The sequence below is a fragment of the Protopterus annectens genome, chromosome 2.part1, assembly GCF_019279795.1.
Source record: "Protopterus annectens isolate FY-2018-M chromosome 2.part1, PAN1.0, whole genome shotgun sequence".
In the NCBI taxonomy this organism is placed as follows: domain Eukaryota; kingdom Metazoa; phylum Chordata; order Ceratodontiformes; family Protopteridae; genus Protopterus; species Protopterus annectens.
The window spans coordinates 1,962,169,282-1,962,177,996 of NC_056729.1; the positions used below are offsets into that span (position 1 = coordinate 1,962,169,282).

The 8,715-nt window shown below is 41.7% G+C and overlaps 1 protein-coding gene across 1 annotated transcript in view; it reads left to right on the forward strand.

The window, feature by feature from the left end:
* The window catches only part of LOC122794706 (interleukin-6 receptor subunit beta-like), a 1,250,292-nt gene that overhangs the window by 369,184 nt on the left and 872,393 nt on the right, over positions 1 to 8,715 (forward strand). The window lies entirely within an intron of this gene.

The window sequence follows — 8,715 nt, forward strand, 5'->3', positions numbered from 1 at the left end:
TCCTCCTGTTGTATTTTCTCCATAATGTGCCCCCAGGAAATATCTCTTTCATTTTCTGGCTAACTCTGCTCCACCATTTCTTTAAGTAGATCATCCTGCAACCCTCCCAACTGGAGGGTTGTAATTATACATCCACCATTTGGTGAGTCATCTCCATCAAACAGGTTTCTTTGAAACATTTCCTCTAAATCCTGTACACACTTCCCGATGTTCTTCGTGTTTCACTGATGCAGTCATCACACTTGAAGGTATTTGCGAGGTATTTGCTTTCCACAGGCAAGACAATTATTAATTTTTTCTGACATTGGTTAGAGCAAGAAAAAAGAATCCCCAATGGGGTACTTATCATTTTGAAGACTTTAGGTCTGAAACTTGAAAAATGAAAATTTTAGGAGGCGGCCGACCAGCACTTGCAAACTGCTTCTGCTTTGGGCTCCACTCGGCAAGGAAAACTGATGTAATGGTGTCGGCTGCATGTTTTATACCCCTGATGACCTGATGTCATGGAAGAAGTGACAGCATCCGACGCAGAAATCCCAAGACTCTGGTATTCAGGTCGACTGAGGGCTACCTACAGGCAGATAACCCAAGTGTGATGACTGCAACAGTGAATACACTCAAACATCTACATTTATGGTAAGTGTATACAACTATCCTTTCTTGATATTTGCTATCTCCTTCATTTATTTCACTACTCTCCATTTCCTTCTCTCTCCATCTGCCTCCCTGTTTATATAGGCTGCCTCTGTGCTTGGAATGGAAAGTCTTCCTCCAAAATGGTTCCCACTCACAACAGTGATGGGTAGGGGAAGTTCCCTGATGTCCTGACAAAATTTCCTCTCGTGGAATAAATACCACCTCGGGTCTCCCTGAAAAGAGTCTACTAGCCTAATGTGACTCAGCACTCGGGGGAGGGGGAATGTGCAACCTAACTCATTCCCACATATAGAGCTGTTTGTGTAGATCATCATATGACGCTTAAAGTGCCAACTGCTTTTTCTCTCTTCATTGTATAGCACCTCTTGTGCTCTTCAGAAAATACAACAAAATAAAGTGTTTATGCTTTATCCCCTGCTTTAGTATATGTAGAGTACTGCTGAAAAAGAAACGTGCTGCAAATGGAAAAAATGTCCTATTTATTACATTTCAAAGTATTACTGTTATTGAGTTGCTTATTGTCTTGCCAAATCTGTTGCTCCACAGCATGTCCACATGTACACTTTGCTGTCTGGCTGACCCATCTGCTAAAGACTAAAATGCTTCATTGAAATTCTATAGGAAAATTCATTTTTTATAATTCCTGCAGGCTGCGCTCCAGACAAGGAAACTACAGGTATTGCTGCAGTTTTGTGGAAAGCACTTCTCAGTACTTCAGCACAGATGTACATCTTTGCAGAACAATGTGCTAGCTTAAGGGATAACTTTGCCACAATTCTTCCAGGCCAGCCAGTTATATTACTTCTGCTTCCTTTACTTCCATTCTGCTGTTTTAGACCCCTGATGGTAGTCTACAAAATATATTGCTGAAGGTAAGATCAAGAACTTAATGTTGTAAGAAGAAAATAATTTCTCTACCCCCCCCCCCCACTAACCACCAGAGATTGCACTAAGTAAATAAAATTCAATGCAGCACAGTAAGCTGTGCACAGAACCGAGTACTAGAATAACAGTAAGAACCATTTTACCAAGTTTAGAAGAAAATAAAGGATACAAAAGACCTGTGATATAAAGCTACTCACTTTCTGAAGATATGATATGTAAATGTATTTACTAGTAAAAAAAAAAAAAAAAAACACTGCTCAGGTGGAATCAACCCAATTTTAAAACAAATCCATAAAAGTTTCTAAGTGCTTTTGTTCATAAATTATAAGAACTTCATCAGAAACAAGTATATACCATAAAACCAGCATTTAAATAACCTTTGTACATATGGAGCCAAAACAGTTCCTCATTTACGTAAAGATATAGAATCACCATAATATAAAAGCTGCCTATAAAACAAAAATAGTAACCCCAAAAACAATGATGACAAATTATGTTATTACACAACAAAAATCTTCTGAAAAATAAAACCAAAACAATATTATAATTGAAGTACTATGTAATTAATTAATGGGTCTCTATTATATTATCGCACGCTTACAAAAGCGAACGATAATTAATCGACCCCATATAAGTGAAAGCTTATAAGGTTGAAACCTCAGAACAGTGATTTTTTTTCCAAGCACCTATTAGCTTTCATCTGGCATTCTCCCATCCCCCTTCCAGTACCTTTACCTCACCACTCTATCTTCTGGTGTTGCATCAGCAGGTAAAGCAGTTCCTTAACTCACTATCTGAATCACAGATAATGATATACTCCTCTTCACTACCCCTCTTGTTCACACCATACCTCCTTACCTTGTATGAAAACCAGTTTCTCACGGGATTTCAGGTCCCAAAAAGCCATACTATCACCCCAGCTGTAAATTCTCCCACCTTCAACCATACTTACAGTGCCAGGTCCTATACAACATCTTGTTCAGTCTATCAACATCTCAACCCCAGGCACATTAGCTCTAGATCCAAACACTACCACAAACTAATAAACGATTTCCTGAAGTTCATCACCAAGTATAGACTTAACCTAATACTTGGTGGTGATATTCACCCCAACCCTGGCCCACCCACTTCAGATACACATACCCCCTCTACTTGCAATCTAAGCTACAAACGTACAGTTAATAGGCCAACTAAATCTCTCCTACCTGTCATCTCAATATTAGAAGCATTAATAACAAGGTACATGAATTGCATGCATTTCTGTATGTCCACTCCCTGAGATTCTCTTTTTATCTGAAACCTGGTTAAAACCTAACACTACAAACAATGAAGTGTTACCACCTGCGTACAACATACACAGGCTGGATCGTGCTTCCAGGAAGGGGGGTGGGGTAGCTGTACTCTATAAATCTGAGTTGAATGTCACCATAGATGTAATTCAACCACCTCAGATTAATAACTTAGCGATTCTTGCCACCAAATTGCAACTTAATAAAAATAAATGCATTAATATCATCTGTATGTACATTCCCCCAAGTAACAATATATCCACACTTGAAGATATCCTGCACTGGCTATCATGTCACTACCCCCAAGAAACCCTACTACTTGGAGACTTTAACATAGACTGGGGCACCTGTTCCTCAGAATCCCCAACCACCCATATTAACCTGCATGCATTTACACAAATCATATCCACCCCTACCAGGATAGGTAAACCCAACCAAAAAGAAAGCATACTTGACTGGATACTCATAAATAGTCACCCCCAACTGTACACCTCTGGTACCCTCCCTGATGGCCTAAGCGATCACCTTCTCACATATGTAATTAAGCACAAAGCCGGTAAGATCTTGTCTGCCACTGGATTCTGTTTTTCAACTCATCAGAGATCTTTGTCCAGGAATCAAAAAGGAGGAAGAATAATTTGGTTTAAAAAGTCTCGAGGTTTTCACCAGGGCACCCCTGAGGATAGGCCTCACAGAGACAGAAGTGGTGGCAACCACATAGAATGTCACCCTTGGAAAAGAGGTAGTCCTCAAAGCCAAAGTTTCTGTGGACCTTTCTCAGAGAAAATGTATCAGCATCACTGAATGTTTGCTGACTGCTGCACTCTGGAGGTAGTCAGTGGACTCTTCTCCTTTTACCCGTTAGCCTGGCAAGAGATAACTACCAATTCCTGGGTGCTAAGAATCAGTACCAGAGGTTATACAGTACCCTTTTCAGAATCCCCAAAGATAACTCAAAAGATTTCTGAGACTCTAACCAGTCAGTTGGAATCTGCAGCAACAAAGCTTCTAAAGGTATTGGGCAAAAGAGTCATCCAGCTGGTTCCCAAAGACCAACAAGGATCTGGAGTCTATTCAAGGTTCTTTTTAGTTGCAAAAAAGGCAGGAGATGTCAAACTAGTATTGGATCTCAGCAATCTAAATCAATATGTAAAACAGACAAAATTTCAGATGGTCACAGTACAGTACATTTTACCTCTACTGAGGAAGGACATTTGGATGTGCTCTATTGATCTACAAAATGCCTAATATTATATAAAGATACAGTGGCAGTGCAGTAGATTCCTCCATTTCTGGCTGGAAGCCAGTCACTATCAGCTCAGAGTGGTGCCATTCGGTGTCTCCATAGCCATCCGGGTGTTACCAAGATAATGGCAGTGATGACTGCATATCACAGGCTACAAGGGATCCAGGTATTCCTGTAGCTAGATGATTGGCTTCTAACTGCTGCCTCCAGGGATCTACTTCTGAGACATCAATCATTTCTATTATATATAACAACTCACCTGGTCATTTCAATAAACATCAACAAGAACAAGTTATCTCCTACTCAAGCCATAGAATTCATAGGCTGTCACATATACACCATATATCATATAGCAAAACTTCCCGTAATATGAGTCAAATCAATAAGATCCATAGCTCTTCAGGTGATAAAATATCCCAGACCCCAAGCTCGACTCATCTTGTGCCTCCCAGGTCTAATAGCATCCTCTTTAGTGATGCTTTCTTTAGCCAGATATCACATGATAGTTCTACAGTAGACACTTGCTGTACAGTGGTCACAAAACCTGCATCCCCTCCACTACAGAGCACTCCTGACTCAGGTCTGCAGAGACCACATTCACTGAAGGATTTCATCCAGTTCAGTAACTCAAGGCAGACATGTCCTTCATCTGACACCCAAAACCACAGTAACCACAGATGCTTTCCTTCTCGGGTGGGGCTGGGGGAATTTCAAAGGGAAGAATGTCCAGGGCACATAGTCATCGATTGAGGCCAATCTTCACATCAATGTCTTATAGTTAAGATTTGTCTTCCATACACTGCAGGCATTTCAGGACCTTCTACCCAAGAATGTGATTGCTGTACACTCAGACAATATGCCAGTGGTTTATTACATCAAAAAACAGGGTGCAACCTGCTCATGCCCTCTTTTCCAAAATGTCATGAGAGTTTGGCAGTGGGTAATGTCTTCAAACCGCTTTATAGTAGCAATGCACATACTTTGGAAATCCAACATCCTAGCAGACAAACTTAGCAGAATTATAATATTGCCTCATGAGTGATCTCTCAACAAACCAGTGGTAACAAAGGTTTTCAGCCGCTGGGGCCAATCTTGCTGTGAACCTTTTCCTCTGTACCTAAACAACAAGTGCAGAAGTTACTTCACCCTCTTCCCTGCACAGGGACAGTCACCAAGAGATGCTGTAGTCCATCCTTGGTCCCAGGTCTCCTTTATGTCTTCCCACCAATTCTCCTTATCACCAAGCTCATTCAGAAAGACGTGGAGTGCAAGACCAGGGTAATCCTTATTACTCTCTTCTGGCCTCGCCAGGTGTAGTTCCCCTTTCTTTGGCCTCATCTAGATCACCCACCATTAGTTCTCTCCTTTTCAGAGCTCCTCTCTTACCAATCCAGGCTATCTGTACCGGACCTCAAGATCCTAAAGCCGAACTCATGGTTTCTCCAGTTCTAACAGTTGCCAGAGATGACAGGCTTTCTTCCTCAGTAGCCCATATTATACTGAAAATCAACCAAAAAGACTTACAAGAGAAATTTGAAGTGTTTTTCCATCTGGGCCTCTTCTAAGGGACTGGATCCAATTTCAGCTCCTCTGCCAAAAATTTTGGAGTTTATTTCAGAACTGTTTATGGCTAGGTCAAATTATTATTCTACAATTAAAGTACAATTAGCAGGTATTTCAAACCTTCAGATAGGGTCAACAATTCTTCTACTGCTTCTCTCAGAGGCCAAAGCTTTCCTTGGAGGAACATTTTTATTGAAAGCCCCAGTTCTTGATCCAGTCCCTCCCTGAGACATTACTATTTTCTTCAGTCACTAACCCAAAAAGCAGCATCTTTCTTGTTGCCATTACATCTGTGAGAAGTGTGTCAGAACTACAGGCATTCTCATAAATCTCCCTTTCTTATCTTTTATAAAGACAGAGTGTCATTGCGTAAAAAATCTTAGTTTCTTCCTAAAGTAGTTTCAGAATCTAACTTGAAGCAACAAATTAATTTACCATTTTTTTTCTAAATTTTACTTACAGAGGAGAACATACATTACATACCTCAGAGGTGTATAAACAACTCATGGTTCTATCTACATTGCACTAGGAATTTCAGAGTATCAGGTCAACTGTTTATATCCTTCTCCAAGAAAAAGCTGGGACAATCAGTATCTATGATAACCCTTGCAAAATGGTTAGCAGACTGCATTTCATTTGTCTATGATTCATAAGGTATGTCATTACAATCAAAGCCTAAGGCGCATTCTACTAGAGCAGTGGTGACTTCAATGGTGCTTGAAAAAAAGTGCCTATCAGTGACATATGAGCAGCAGAAACTAGGCCTTCATCTCATACCTTTGTATCTCACTACAGGTTAGATGTGCAGTCCAGAATTCACACATTTTCCTGCTCTTCCATACTCAGGAATATCCTTCCCTGAGACCACCCAGGTCCCCTGTCAGGTAGCTTGGGAATCTGTCCCATACATTGAATCAGATGAAAAAAGACAACATTGAATACAAACTTTATGTACGTACCATAACAGCAGCGCCGTGTTGTCTTCATTTTAACTGGTTTAACTCACCTCCGTCCTTTCCCTTGCCATATTGTCATTGTTTCCATATAGGGATTGACCAGACTGCCTTTGAACCCTGTATGTCCCCTTTATAACTCTTAAGCTGTATAGTGACCAGATGTCCTGTGATCCCTGTATGTCCCCTTTATAACTCTTACACTGTATAGTGACCGGACCTCCTTTGAACCCTGTATGTCCCCTTTATAACTGTTACGCTGTATAGTGGCCAGACTGCCTTTGAACCCTGTATGTCCCCTTTATAACTCTTACGTTGTATAGTATTTAATGGGTTTTCCTCCTTGTCCTCTCCTATATAGTGTGTCACCAATTTTGGTCAGTCAGCAAACATGCTCTGAGGTAACTCAAGGCAGGGAAGGACTAAGAGCTCTTGTATCCAAAGATTTGGTTTAAGGTGCCGAGGTCAGATCCAACCAGATCCGACAACCCCACATGTTGAACCAGACAAAAAGATCACAATATGGATCTATCATTATGGTAAATACATAACTTTCATATACTGGCTTCCCCTTCAACCCCACATCGAACCTTCATAGGTTCATAGGTTCACAGGGGTGTACTAGGCTAATGGCCCTGGAGCCTTTACAAGCCCAGCCCATAGGATTATCCTAGCATCGTGCCATAGTTCCCAGTGTCTCTGTCGAGTAGAGTCACTGGTGTGATCCCTGGGGTGAATTTTTTATTTCCCATCCACTCATCAAGATTTCTCTTGAAGAGGGCCAGTGAGGTGCACTGTTTGACATGTATGGGAAGTCTATTCCATAGCATGGGAAGTCTCTGGGTTATGAACCTGTCCCTCCAGCACGTTCTGTTTATTGTGGTAATGAGGTTGAGGTCTCTGGAGTGTGTGGTGTGGAAGGATTGGGATTTCTTTAGATGCAGCATTTCTAACAGAGCTGGGTCAGACATGGCTTTGTAAATCAAACAGAGATCGCCTCTAAGTAGGCAATATGAGACAGAGAATAGTTGGAATTTTTTGAGTCTGTCCATATAGGACAAGTGTTTAAGGCCTAGGATCCTCTTTGTGAGGTACTTTTGCAGCCTCTCCAGTTGTTGCAGGTGTCTAGTGAAGTACATGACAAATTGAGCATTGCACTTGATGAGTGGCCTAATGAGGGAAGAGTAGAGGAAGACAATGACCTCTTTCCTCCTGGATGCAAAACCCTTAGTAATAAGTTGTGCCACATAGAAGGACTTTCTGTCCAAGTGGCAATGTGGTGGTCAAAAGAGAGGTTGCTGTCAACCTGTGTTCCCAGATCTCTTATAACGCCTTCTGTGTTCAGTGGACTACCATCGATGTGGTAATTCATGGGAACTGGGTTTTTCTCAAAGAGGATGACGACACATTTTTTGGCATTGAGCTTAAGGCCATGGTTCTGACACCAGCCATTGGTCTCAGTGAGACCTTTCTGTAGGATGTCAACATCATTTGGGAAGTTAATAATAGCTCCCAACTTGCAATCGTCTGCGAACGTTGTCAGCCAGAGTCCCTTCGTGTTGGCCTGGACTTCAAAGAAGTAGATACCAAACAGGAGAGGACCCAGGACCAAACCCTGTGGGACTCCACATGTGACTGGTCAGCAGTCTGACTTGGAGTGAGCTACTTTCACACTGTGGGTTCTATCTGTGAGCCAGTTTGCAACCCACTTAGTGATATAGCAGTTGATGCCTAGCTTAGTTAGTTTTTCTATGATTCCTGAGTGGGGAATGGTATCAGAGGCCTTGGCCAGATCAAGGTAGGCTGTATGAACCACCTTGCCTTCATCCACAGCTCTTGGGAGTGACTCAAAGAAGTTGACGAAGTTGAGCAGGCATGATCTACTGTTCACAAAACCAAACTGTGTGGGATCCAGAGTTTGGACATTCCCTATATCCTTGTTTATTAGGTCCATGATGATGCGTTCCATAGGTTTGCATATCCGACTCATCAGGCTAATGAGGCAATAGTTCCCAGGGTCTGTAGTTACTCCTCCTTTGTGGAGAGGGATGACTGTAGCAGTGCTCTTTTTGGTAGGGACAAGGCCTGAGGTGAGGCTGTCATTGAACAGGGCACACAGGTG